This window comes from Erithacus rubecula, assembly GCF_903797595.1.
Source record: "Erithacus rubecula genome assembly, chromosome: 11".
NCBI lineage: Eukaryota > Metazoa > Chordata > Aves > Passeriformes > Muscicapidae > Erithacus > Erithacus rubecula.
Genome location: NC_136663.1, coordinates 5,053,110 through 5,067,311, shown reverse-complemented (window position 1 = coordinate 5,067,311; position 14,202 = coordinate 5,053,110). Strand labels below are relative to the sequence as shown.

General features: G+C 41.8%; 1 protein-coding gene across 6 annotated transcripts in view; it reads right to left on the bottom strand.

Moving 5' to 3' along the window:
• Positions 1 to 14,202, bottom strand: part of NAALADL2 (N-acetylated alpha-linked acidic dipeptidase like 2) — a 400,924-nt gene that overhangs the window by 384,701 nt on the left and 2,021 nt on the right. The window contains exon 1 of one of the 6 annotated variants that reach the window (XM_079315502.1): positions 469 to 944. The exons of 3 other annotated variants lie outside the window; for them this stretch is intronic. The gene's annotated coding sequence lies outside the window, so the exon portion shown is untranslated. Of the gene's footprint in view, positions 1 to 447; positions 945 to 14,202 lie in introns of those variants that run through there. 2 more of the 6 variants (XM_079315506.1, XM_079315507.1) reach the window with 2 other exon arrangements.

The window sequence follows — 14,202 nt, the reverse complement described above, 5'->3', positions numbered from 1 at the left end:
GGCGACACCACGCCGGTGTCTCGTTTCCCAGCGAACAGAAAGCAAAGAGCAGAACACGGAGCAGCTCCACGCGGGCACGGGAACCAGGGATGGAGAGAGAGCGGGACCATCCGCACGGCGCATTCACCTGTCCTGCCCCAAACGCAGCCCCGGATCCTTTCATTTCACCCAGCTCTGAGTTACTTTTAGAAAAAAAAAAAAACCCACGCACGGAGCGGACGGAGTTCGCCCCCGCGCTGACAGCGGGGCCGGGGTGAGGAGCCCGGGGGTCCCGCCCGGCCGAGCCGGGCTCACCTGCGCTGCGCCCCGCGTTACCTGAGCTCTGCCCTACGCGGTGCCCCGCGTTACCTGAGCTCTGCCCCGCGTTACCTGCGCTGCGCTCGGTGATACTTGCGCTACCCTGCGCGGTGCGATGCCCGGCCTTGCTTGTGCTGCGCCCCGCGTTACCTGCGCGGCCCGTGGCGTTACCAGCGCCGCCCCGAGCGATGCCCGGCGCTACCTGCGCTGCCCCGCGCCGTGCCCGGCGCGCACGGCCCGGCCCGGCCCGCCCAGGGAGTTTTCAGCAGCCGTAAAGCGGAGCGCGCCCGGCCCCGGCCGTGAGGGGCCACCCCGGGGAGCGCCCGCGGGGCCGCGACGGAGCGGCCGGAACGGGACGGGACCGCGGAAGGGTTGGGTTGCGAGGAGTGTCTTGTTACAGCTCTTGTGTCATGGGCAGGGACACGTTCCGCTAGACGGGGTGTGCGGAGCTCTGTCCAGCCCAGCACCGGGCACTGCCGGGGACGGGGCGGCCGCGGCTTCTCTGGGCAACCTGTGCCAGGCTCTCACCGCCCGCACAGGGAAGAGTTTCCTTCATGTATCTAATCTAGATCTACCCTCTCTCCACCGAAAGCTGTTCTCCTTCGTCATATCATTCCATCCTTTACCAAAAGCCCATTTCCAACTCTGTTAGCCCCTTTAGAAGGGGCTCTGAGGCTTCCGTGGCTGAACAGCCCCTTCTCTCAGCCTTTTGTACCGTTTAGCAGGTAGTGGTGGTGTTCAAGCCTGTTCTTTCGGGGGGATAATTTCTGAACTACATCGTCTAGAGTGCCCGTGCAATCGCATCCCCGGGCAGGGAGGGGAGGTGAGAGGAACTGGCGCTGCCCGGTTATCCCTGCCCGGGTTTATCCGTGCCCGGTTATCCGTGCCCGGCTGTCCCTGCCCGGGTTTGTCCCTGCCCGGGTTTGTCCCTGCCCGGGTTTGTCCCTGCCCGGGTTTGTCCCTGCCCGGGTTTGTCCCTGCCCGCTCTCTGCAGCTGAACCCACACGGATCCAGCCACGCCAGAGCTGTGTGCGCGTCTGAACTGCTGCAATTACAGCGCTGGCACAAAGCTTCTTAACAGGTACACTCTGATCTTCAACGCGCTGCCATTACAATACTGCCTCCTTAGTAAAACAAATTTCCCCGACCCAGATTAATGACTTAGTTCTGCTTGGAAGCGTTTCGCTGTTATTTCTGTCCCTAAATCTACAATTTGTCCTGTAATCCTGGATGCTACCACACAAGGTACAGGGCTCAGTTGTTCAACAAAGGCAGGAGAAGCATCAGGCTGATAAATTTCACTGTCTGAAGTCAGGGTTAGTATGTTTACCCTAAGGGAATTACTGATAGTAATGTTCATTTTAAGAAGGGGAAATATGTCCAGCCACATTTCCCAGAAAGACATTTATGAAAGAAAGCAAAAAAACCAAAAAAACTAAGAGAACACTTAAAATGTTTTCCCTACTGAATAAAACTACTATTGAAATAAAGGCATCTTAGCCCAGCAGCTGCTGCAGAAAAGGCAGAAAACAAAGTCTTCCAGCAATCTTCCAGGCATATGGTGCACATATAAGTGGACAGAAAAGCAGATTTCAAGCCCTTATAATAGAACTGGTTATTGTTAATAAAGTATTAATGGCAAAATCTCGCTGGACTGCTGTAGTTCTGAAGACAATTTTAGAAAAAAAATAGCAAAATGTAGTAACTGAAGAGCAGGCAAACTAATCTACAATCCTCATAAATAAAGTACTTTTTTCAACATTAGGCAGAAGTAAAACAGCTGCAGCTAGAGGTGTACTTTTTTTGTCCAAAGAAATCTATCAAGCTTGTAGGTGTACAAATGCATTTACTCAAAGCATGATTCATCAGTTATTCACGATTTTTTCATCTCCTGCAATAACATGTTATAGCTCTGCTCTTTCCTACATTCTTCTCTTTTCTATACCACCCCCAGGTACAAGCCATGGCTATTCACTGGTTTTGTTAGTCACTCCGGACTCGAGGATTTTGTGCTGTGTAGCTTAAACCAGTCATGCCCATTCTGTGACAAAGGCTGAGGCTGAAGTTTGAAACAGATTTGCCACCACCACAGTTTTACATTTCCCTGCTTCAGCTGTGAACTACTTCTGGCCAGTCCCGAACTTGGCACAAGTGTGAGCTGAGACTGCAGCAGAGAAATCATCTGCAAAGGCAATGTGCACCAGCCCCGACTCCACGTGCTTTCACACAGGGCTCCAAACTCGTTAAGAGTTTGTTAAGAAATCTGTTTGGAATCTTGTGACTCTGCTTCATCTTAGTCAGAAATTCCTGGACAGGTCTCTTAATTACTGAGCAATAGCCAAAAGTCAGACAAATACAAAATTCCATTAAGTTTTTGCTAAAACCAGGCTAGCTTTGCTGCCCAGACCCTGGTCTTCCTGCTGTTGTAAGAATTCCTCCCTTCCCCCAACATTTTTGCTAAGGGTTGGCCTCATCCCAGATCACAGTACAGAGCTGCAGCCAAAGGGAAAAGTTTGAGATAAGGGGCAAGGGTGGGTTTTGTACTGAATCATGACCACACAATCAGGAAATCACACACACATAAAAAAAAAAAAAAAAAAAAAAAAAAAAAAAAAACAAGTGGTGCCCCAATCTTCAGAGAAACTAAAATAGATATACCCTATGAAGAAAAAGAAACATCCATGCAATCGCATTTTGCAAAAACTTTTGTGGCATGACTAGAAAAGGACATGCAAATATAAACTTAAAACTTTTTTGAAAGGAAACAGTGCATGAAAACTGTACATCCATAGAACACCAGCATTGTTGCACATCTTTCATTATAAAAAAAATATATCAGATAGTTTGGAAAAGGGCATGGAAAAATTGAATTGAATATTAAGATAAAAGAGACTTCATGGATATGAGATACTGGATAATCAGGCAGTTTCTAAGTTTTTGCTTTACAGAAAGTCTAACATAGAATCACAGAATAACTTGAGTTGGAAGAGATTCACAAAGATCATTGTGTCAAGCTCCTGGTTAGGTTGAGAGGAGTCCATGTGATGGTTTTAAATCTTGACTTGAAAGGGCTGTTCATAAGAATAAATTCACTTTCCTTCTGCAGGTGAAAGTTGGGTTGGTTGGTTTCTTTTTTGTATTTTTACCAGCCTGCAAAGTGATGGAGTTTTAGGCATTCTGTGCAGCAGAAGTGCCACCTCGTGGCTCCCTTAATCCGTGCTGGGTTTGATGCTACTTTTTTGGGTTATATTCATTTTACTAAGAAGAAAAAAATCTAATTTTTAAGAGAGTTCCATCTACAACCCATATAGGAAAGATCCTGCCTGGTTGCCACGCTGGTGGACTGACATTCTGAAGGTCCCTTGCTGGTGGACACTGATCACTGTAGTTGGCAGGACTAGTTATCCCAGTGCAGGAGAAGGAGAGCATTAAAACTGTCATTATAAAGGTCTGAAAGGGACCTACAGTCCTGCCCTTTATCCCCCATTCCTGCAGCATTTAATCAAGGAAGGTACTGAGACCAAGAGGACTGGTAGGCACGTGTGGAATGTCAAGTCCTGCTTCTTTACACACTCTAAAGGCACCACACATTTAAATAACAGAAGCCCCACTTGAGGAAACAAGAAATTAAATACCTTTAAAACCATCTGCTAAATGCAGTTTGAAAGTCTAAAATTCTCTTTTATGGGCAGTTTCTGCCTTTTATACTGAAAAATTAATTGGATATATGTATTTTACAGAACAAATCCACGATTCAGCAAGAAAATTAATGAAATGAAGAGACAGTTGGAGCCGCTGCCAGGAACAGTCATTTCAGACCTAGCAACCTTGGAAAATGACCTTTTAAATAATTAATTTGGAAAAAATAACACTACAAAGCAACAAAAATGAGCATTACCTACCTATAAAATCTGCTAATAGCAGTAGCTTCCAAAGAATGAAGGCATTGAATGGATCATGGAAACTCACTGGAGCTGATATTCATGTGTCAGGCATCCTAAGTGTTGAACTGCCTCGATGCACCTCCTAAAGTAATTCCAGGTTAGTTCAGGGTCTGTTTCTACCCCTGTATCAAGTATTCTGAGCTAGAGGACAGGAGTGCACAGTTGTGCAGTCTTAAAGTGAGAAAGTACCAAAATTAGTCCTAGAAGGGCTACCATGACTTCTCTAAGTACTTAGGAAAGGATAACTAAACATGGAGGAATGCAACACACTTAAGCCATTAATTATTCAACATCCCATAAGCAGTGAAATACCTCCCTAAAAGTGGCTTTTAAGCACAGATGATTTACACAATTGGAAGAATGTCTGATTCATGTTCAAATGCTGTTTGAGTAGTCCATACTGATACAAAAGAACTTCTGTGGTTCTGCAGTGCATCTGAAGTTTTTCTATTCCTTGATCCATGCTTTACAAATAGTAACTAGCAAAAGCAGGAAATTCTAATTTTTGTCCAAGCTTAAACTAGAGCAGGATTTTTTTCTTTTTCTGTAAAGGAAATTACTCCCTACTTAATCACATTTTCTTTAACTTTGAAATCTATCCTACTGAACTGAGAAGGAAGTCCTATTTCTTATGAACGTTTTCCTGCAGCAGATTCTCTCCACCTTTCCCCTCCCACTCAGTAAAACTGTGTCCTTTAGCTGCAAATCATAATTCCCAAAAGTCTGTGGAGCTCTCCTGGTACTGGAAGGGGTTTCAATGTCTCCTAGAACCTTTTCAGGCTGAACAGCCCCAACTTTGCCTGAGCCCATAGAGAGATGCTCCAGGCCTCTGATCATCTTTGTGGGACTCACTCCAGCAAGTCCAGATCATCCTTATGTTGGGACACAGCACCCAGAGAATCCCAGACTCCCTCATTCAAGAGATGTGAGTGAATATAATCAACATCCATCATAAGCAGGACTCCACAACACCCAAAGTCATTTCACAAGAGAAAGAGTTTCTATGAGAGAGATTATAGCCACAGATTATGGAGAAGATATGCTTCTTGCCTTTTTTCATTATTTGAAGTATAATCACTGGTGGATTTTTGGAGGTTTTTGTGAATTGAAACAGAAAATGAGAATAGGTAGAGAAGCTGAGCCTTAATCCTCCAATTTAATTTCCTTTAATCTTGCTTATAGAATATATCCTCCTTTTTAACTACTTTTTTTTTTTTCACCAAAGCCTGGCACTTTCAGATCCTCTTACACCTTTTTACCATGAAATACATTCGTTGCTATTCTCCAGACAGACTTTCCTTCCCCCTCTCCAGGTTTCTCCACCTCATGCTCGATGCTCTGTTTAGGCTCCTAATCCAGAATGGCTAACACAGCAAAACTGGAACAGGAGCAGAAGACAGCACATTGCAAGTGGCCCTTTGGCAACCTGCAGGGCTCACACTTACAGCAAATACTCTGAGCACAGGCAGGGTGGTGAACACAACATTAAGACTAAATAAAAAACGATTTATATTATCCCCTGCTGAGGTCTGAAGCTGGGATAGGTAATTTGTTCCAAATGGAGGAGGAACGCTACAGACTACAGTACTCCAGGCTTTTCTGGGTCTTGATCGTTTAACTCATCCCGGGGTTTCCTCACATAACCTGACCTCCAGTTGTTTTTGAACAAAAGAGGTAACTGCTGAAGATTGTGGAGAAGATAGGAGACGACCCCTAATTACTGGTTGATTTCATCTGGAGCTGCATTATAGCAGGAAAAGAGACTTAAAGGAAACAGCAATTCTTAAGCCAGCACAAACATCAGCATTTTTGTTCTTTATTAACTCAAAAGGTTTTATTTAAAAGCAGCAGGCCTTGCAAAATAAGAAAAAATCTAAAAAGAACCCCTGTTGATATAGACACATTCGATTTTCTCTGATAAAAGACAAAGACCCACAAATCTTGCAATGTATCATTTGCTTCCAAGGACAGTAACATATAGCCTGTGATTTTAATGATTGTCCTGCAAGTGATCATTTTGAGAAGCACAGGATAAAGTGCAGTTAAACTAAATATTATTCTCTTACCCTTCTAGAGCACAGTATTTCATTTAAGCTGCTCAGGTAGATGCAGTTTTGATGGTAAGTATTAAATTTGAAAGCTTGTTTGTAGTTTTTTGAGCTCCAAGACCTCTGCATAATTTAAACTAGTTCACTTTTCAAAAAGTTCTCAGAAACTTGAAAGTATCATATACATTTTAAATGTTCAACTTAAAATAAAGCTGCTACTCGGTCCAGTTCCGACTTTGCATATATCAGTACTTTTGAATCAAGACAAATTTCTCCCAAGAGAGAATCTTCTTTCACCACTCAAAATAATTATATTGCCACCATTCATATTAAGAGAAAAAGACAGATGGCCTTTACCCAGAGATGCTCTGGTGTGCCCTTACAGAGTTAATTGGAGGACTGACATCTGAAAGAGCTCTCTATCTCCCAGGACTCATTTTCTCTTCATTCATTCTACACCATCCTGAAAGACAGAAGCATTTAACAGATGCTCCCCAGACATGCATTGTTTTTCCTAATATTTTCACACTGTGTTATAGCAATCCTGCCCAAAACCTCACCACAAGCAGCATCCTGAACATAAAATATCTACTGCTAGCAGAGGAAGTTGTCAGTTTCCCTCTTACCTAAGAGAATTATCAGTGCATACCAGGAAACAGTGTCAGATATGCTCATCAGTCACAAGTAATTACAGATCTCTATCATCATTGTTTTCCACACAGTCACCTTATCTTTGACAAGACACAAAGAAAGCTTCTACAGTTGTGGGAAGGATTTGTCCCAAGTTTGCTGTCAGAAAAATAATCAAATAATGCATAAGAGCTCAAATGTTTTTACTCTTGTTTATAAATAGCAAGAAATCCGATTTTTTTTTTTAATTTTCATTTCATCAAATGTAAACTTCACTAGCTTGTAGGCACCTCTTTACAATTGTCTTTTTAAAGAAATATATAACATAGCTTTTTTTAATGTAGCTTTTGACAGGTTTTTTAAGTGTCTAATTAAAACCACATTCCAATGTAAGTCCTCATGGGTGAGGGCTTTGCCCAGTGATCCATCAGGAGAGACACTAGAGCTTATGCCCATGCAGTGCTTCACTGTAGAGGAATCTAATTAAATTAACTGTATGAATTGAGTGACCATATGGAACCATCAGTGATGGAGAGATACTATAACTTGGAAGCAAAATGATCACAAGAGATTCTAAAATAAGGAAAGAAGGTACAAGTTACAAGAAGAAATCTGCTGAATAGTCCAAGTACTGGAACAGAAGCTCTTTTTAGAAGGGGAGTGTGTCAAGAGACAGTCCATACAAAGAAACAGTAACAAGTTGTTTTAATTCTGAGGCACTTAGCAGAAAAACATCACAGAAACAGAAGAATTTAATTTCTTTCCATTTACTACCAACTGCAATGGCCACATGCTGTTCTGTGTTTGTATTTATTGTGTATTTTTGTTTGTGCCACCAGAATATAAGCTTTTCCAGACAGAGCCCAGCTGTTTGTTTGGCACAAACTTCCCTACTATACAATTCTGGGTACACTTAAATAGGGGCTATACATGCTATGTTAATTCTCTCCCTGAAGCAGACTAATTAAATCAAAACCTGATAAAATGGTGCTACAATTTTCACAGAAATCAACAGAATCAAGGACATCTCAGTCTTAACTCTCCAGGGAACCAGTGTGTGAAAAACTGAAATATTTTAAAAACTGTAATTAGAGCAAAACCATACTCCAGGAGTAGTGACAGACTCAAGCCTTGATGTGTCTGGTGGGAAGCTGCCACTCTACTCATGCTGCATCCCACTGTCAGTGCAGTGCTGAGCACAGGCACTGAGATCTGCTTATGGCTCACGTTGCCAGCCTGTGGTAGAGTTACTTTCAGCATAGATCCAAGTGTAGACTGATGTGGTCATCACCTATTTCCATTCCAGGACACCACAGCTTTTACTGATTCACAGAGCAGCACTACCCACAGCAGGGATAGTCCATCCCACTGCACTGGAGTTGTTTCCTTAGACCTGCTTAAATCTGCAGGAGTTTGCACATTCCTGAGTCTGTTGCTGTCAGGAGGCCTGTGCCTGCCATAATTCAGACTTAAATATCTAAAAAGCCTGGAGAGCAACCAAGGGCTGTACCCTCTTTGCTGTTTCTGTGGTATTTTCTGCCTTGTTGTGTGGCTGTACCCACAGCAGAGCAGCTTCTGCTACACACAAGTCCTTTATGGAAGAGCATTCATGGAACTTCCATTTAAATCTCTACCTGCTCTTGTGATCCAACCTAACCTTCTTAAAAAACGTTCAAATACATGCTAACACTGAGTTTCATGCCCTTTGCATTGACATAAGAGACTACACAAGGTACAAGAACAGAAGGCATCTCACTGCTGGTTAAAAGATAGCTTCAGAGGATGTGTTAATCCCCTGCCACACTACAGCTCTACAGGAAAAACATTTACATGGGCTGCTATGAAATCCATACAGTAAAGTTTGTTCTCTAATTTGGTGGCTGTAATTCTTCAGTTTCTGAGACACATACCCAAACAAACTCTGTTAAAGGGAGTCAAACAGTACAAACACTAAAAGATAATTGAAAACCTAAGAAGGCACCAGAATTTTATCAAAATCTTATCTGCACCTGTCAGTACTGGCCATTTGTTGCATATAGCAAAAGCAAACTCCATCCAGTAAAACACCCAATATAGATTAAAGTGGATAAATTGAGGGTTTTGTTTGTCCAGGGCTTGCATTTTCTTTATGGCACATCTTGTACCTGATTTACTTGTCCTAATGCAGACCACTGTAAAGAGTATGCTATTGTACCTTTTAATTTCAAACACTTCTGCAACTGCAATTTATAAGCAAACAGAAAACATGACTGAATCCCACCTGATCTCTTCACACTCCTTCTGTCAGTGCATGGGCTTTAATTCCAATCAGGATAAACAAATCCTTAGCAGAGACTGATACAGAGAAATACATGCCAATTTTACAGGAAAATCTTGCCTTTTTTGAAAATTCTGGTCAGAAGGGGTCCAAGAAAGACCAAGTGAGAGGCAGCACTGCTTCAGTACCTAGTATTTTCTTTTATTCCCATTTCAGTTGGTATCATGGGATTGGTAACAGCTTTAATTCCCATGGCCAAAAATTTTAAAATTAAGGGTGATTAAGTTTCTTTTTAAGCAAAACATAACTTGCAGACTACTAGGGTAGCAACTTAAGTAGAGGTGAAATACCATTTCAGACTAACATAGGCTTGAAGATGCCATCATGTAATAAGTAGCTTTTCACTGCTCTGGTTCACTTTCATACCGAGCATCAGTGCATGGAGCAAGACAACAATTTGGCTCTGAACAGTTGTGGGTTTTTTTTGAAGTGTGATGGTGAGCTGGATACTTTCAAGAGTAAAAATGCTGTCAAAGTAGCATAAATTTAAAGTTCATAAGTGAAAGAAAATGGATGGTTCATCAACAAAAATGTCGTTTCTAAGAATAAAGAGAGATTTTTTTTAAATTTTTTTTCTTAAACCCTACTCATGACTCCAAGGGAAAAATTCAATGTCTCACAAAACTAGTAGGGGAAAGCAGCAAGGACAACAAATGTCAAGTTAAAGTCGATGTATTTGCTGGTGCATCATTTAAACAGTGCCTGAAGGATAATCCCAGCAAGATGGGCATTTCAACTTGGTTTAGCAGCATCCCTAGCAGGGGTAAGGAAGTCTTAGCACTTTATTAGAACAACAGTATAATTAGAGGAGAATTTGGGAAGAAGTAGCTGAAGTTAGTGTTGTTTTTACTTTTTAAATTTCTGTATAAAGATTTGGTGGAATAACTTCAGCAACCAGCTTGAAGCTGTGCATGTTTATGATTTTGGCAATTAGTATGCCAAAAGGCTGACTGTGCAACAGACTAAGAAATGTACTGTTCTTGCCCATAAAAATACAGCCTATATTTATGAGTTTTACCTCTCATGTTTTAAGGATGGCAGAGTACACCCCATTTTCTTTTGCACTTTATATGTTTTACAGCAATACACTTTTTACCCCCAGACATCTTCATTCCTTTCCAAATAGTATCTGGAATTCAGATTCATGCAGTTTGACCTTCCTTGCCTTTCATGCAGAGCTCCAGTAGCTCTGACTAACAAAGTTTGGGGGACAACAATTTGCATCACAACTTATTTGCTTGTTAGGATACCATGAATGCTCTGTTAGTGGGTAAGTGTTGAAAACAGATATATTTACTTAAGCAAATATACTCAACTCACTTTAGCATCTTCTTCTCCTATCTAACCAACAGAACACACAGCATCACCAGCTTCCTTTGTAGTGCCACATTTGATTTTCCTCCATACACAGAGGAAAAATTACTCCATAAAATTAATAATAAATAAAATGAATCTAGCACTGTTCTTTGGCTTTACACTGATAAGTGGACAGTCTCTCTCAATTAAGAGCTGTTGAGTGATCAGAGCACCTTGAACCTGGAATTGGAATTTCAAAAATCTGACTTCATTTTCAGTTGCAAGCCACATGCCAGTTTTCATACTGAAGGCTCCATGTCATCACCTTGGAGCACACAGTGCTCAGAGCCCCACCCAGCCAAGGAAGAAATCTTTAGAATATAAAGTTTAAAGATAGTACTGCATAACATGTATAGACTGGGAAAACTTTTCCTAGCAGAGAGTTTTCTGGCCTTTGACTCTTCCTGGACAGTCTTGTACCATGTGTTCTTGGGGATTTCTTGACATCTTTTACAAAAGTCAGGACTGTTTGAAGAATATACCCACAAAAGTGTTTTCCATTGCATTGAGAGAAAACAATTCAGCACCAGAATTTTGATATCTCTGGTTAAGGAAACTTGCCTGTCCCACCATCCAGGAGTCATTCACCACCTGAGCTGGAACTGTAGCTGGAATTTCTTGGCTATACCTCCTCCACTCACAGTCAGACCAATTTCCTCATCTTCTCAACTCTAGGTTTCCCATAGCAGAGTCACAGACATCCAGATCCTTAAAACATTTTAATCATGATGCAATAACTATACAACAGATTGGACTGGTGCCTTCAAGGAGGGATGTGAAACAAAGGAACCACTGGGATTTTATCCCCTTATAGTCTCTGGGTGGGAAAGCCCAGGGGTCCTCAGCTCCTGCTGTGTCCCCACCCCTCACCTGGCTGTACCACAGGTCCCCATGTCCTCAGCTCACAGCCTCTTCCCTCGGGCCCTGCCCCTCAGCTCAACCTGCAGATTGAACCCCAGGCTATGTGCACTGAATGTGTTTCCCAGCATCTACAGTACCCAGTTTTAAACTCTTAGTACAATACTCTGTAGCAGCCAGGAGTATGGTGCTTAAAGTGAAGATGGCACATGGCCAGAGCCATTCTAAAAACTGTCTGGCTGTTCAAAACGAGATATTCTGCACTGAAAGCATCGCCATTGTTCTCAATGGTCTATTCACTTGAAATAGTCACACCAGTAGACCACCATTAACAGCCAACAGCTTCTCCTTTGAGCCCCCCTCCTCTTTTTGTTCATGGACTTGAAATAGAATGGCCTCGGACAAACATTTTCATTTTGAAACACTTCCTACTCTGAAGTCGTCTCCAGCATCAAAATGAACAACTGCAGCGTGAATTAAACCGTGTAAGATACGACTTTTGCCAAGTATCACCATCTGGATATTTAAATCCACAAAATCTCTGCTATAGGGGCAAGTGCAGCACTTACATTTCAAGAAGTGGAAAATCTCCCACTCCTCAGATGTATCTACTTGGAGCAGAAAAGGTGCACATTACACCAAGATCCCGACTAAGGTAATCCCATACCAAGGAACCTGTTCACTTAGAGTCACTCCCTACTAGTGATGAGACTGACCACTTAAAACTCTTGAGGACTTTCTGTTTGCAATGATGTGCATACACTTCTGAACAGGAAAGAAGTTTCAGAACCTACTGATTTGTTCCTTCTCTACCTGAAGCTAAAGGGTTAGAGGCACAAACAGGTGCAGTAAGCAGCTGTTTTATAACTGCAGCATAACAGGACGTGAATGTGTGGAGGGAGGAAAAGTCCAAGCCAAAGGCAACTGCCCTTTACTCATTAACACTTTCCCTTATATTTGCAACTTTCAAGCTTTGAATTCACCCTCTAAACACCATCACTCACTGCTAATACCAGACACTAACTCTACAGCACACTAGAAAATATGCCACATCTAGATAGGGAAAAAAGGTGGATTATTTGCCCCATTTCCAACCTTTATTGCCAAGTTATCCGACTTACCTTTCAACAATCTAATGACAACAGTATTTTGGAAATTCTCAAGTGTAATTTATGTAATCTGGGTTCTGTTATTCAAGGAAGTAACCTTGTTGCACTGTTCCTACTATATCCATACTCCATATCTAATGTTAAGAACACCATCTTTGGTAAAAAGTCAAGAGAAGAAACCCCCCAGGCTCCTGGGCTATAATTAGCTTTCCCCTCTCCTATATCTGTGTAGGTCAAAAGGAAGTTTATACAGATACATCAGATTTTGATATAAAACCCCAACTAGATTATAATCCAAAACTGCTGTCTGCCATAGCAGCCCAGATCTTTATCCAACCAGATTTTGAAAAATCTCCACAGTTGGAGGCTAAACAACATCTCTGGGCAAAATCTGCTTGACTAGCCTAACAATGAGAAAGTTTTTCCCTTAAATTTATAATAAACCTCTATGACTTCAGTTTATGTCCTTTGCCTCTCAGCTTCCTGCCATACAGAGCTGTAAGAGCCTGGCTCTGTCTTGTTGGTAACTTGCTCAAAGGCACAGGAATGCTGCTGACAGGTCCCCCATAGAGCTACAGTTTCCCCATGCCCAGTCAACACAAGATACCATGGGACTATGGTTTATTTTATGAGATGCAGCTCTACATGTCCAAATTATGACTTCCAAGAGAAACTGCAGCAGTTTTATCTAGAAACTGAAGAGCTCACATTGTTGCCAGCAGCAAAATTAAAAAAAAAAAAAATCAAAACAAAAAGAAACCCCAAAGCCTGGTTAGAAATATGGTCTTGCTTGCCAAAATACATTTAAAAAAAAGAAAAAAGAAAGCTAAAAAACACAGTAGCTCTACACTAAAAGTAGAACACCCACCTCCTGGTTATCCCAATATCTCAGGCATAAGACTGCTCTGCAAGAACAGTCGCATTCGCAAATAGAACAGTAAATCCCTAGCAGCATTTATCTAAATACAGAAAAGCATATTCCATACAGAAGTTTAGCAACAAAAACAGAGAATGTCTGATTTAGTAAATCCAGTTTGCCTTACTTATTATTTAGCAAACACCTTCTACAAAAATCCTACAGTTTGTTGATGGCAATCTGAAATGTGTTGAAGTAGGATACACATACAGAATGTCTTATTTACTAAAGCAGAATTATTTTTAGAAAAGCTGAATGTAGAACAAGCTACATCTTGCTCTAACTTACAGCTGAGCATCCTGTTTACATGCTGATGTCCGTGTTTGTTTTTTTGGTTACAGGAAGCAATGCCAAAAGACTTGAAATAATTTTGCCTCCTGCTGCCTATCAAGTTATTCCACTCCTGTAGGAAACAATGGCTGGGGGTCAGGTTAACTCATGCAGGGAAATGCAGAGTGCAGAGTTTCACCCCTCTAAGACAATGCCATTTTAACAGCTTTGCTACAAGGATTTGCTTTGCCAGGTTTCTTTGCCCAATCTGTCTCTCTGAAATATGTACAATTTCCTTCTGGCACTTTTGCTTAGAATATTCTTTAAATTATTTTTTCTTCTCTCCAAACCTTGTTCTCTCTTTTACAGTACTAACATTTTCATATGATTTGCCCTCTATCTTCAAGCTGCGATCTTAACACATTAGTCAGATGCAACAGCAGTTTCTAAATTCTAT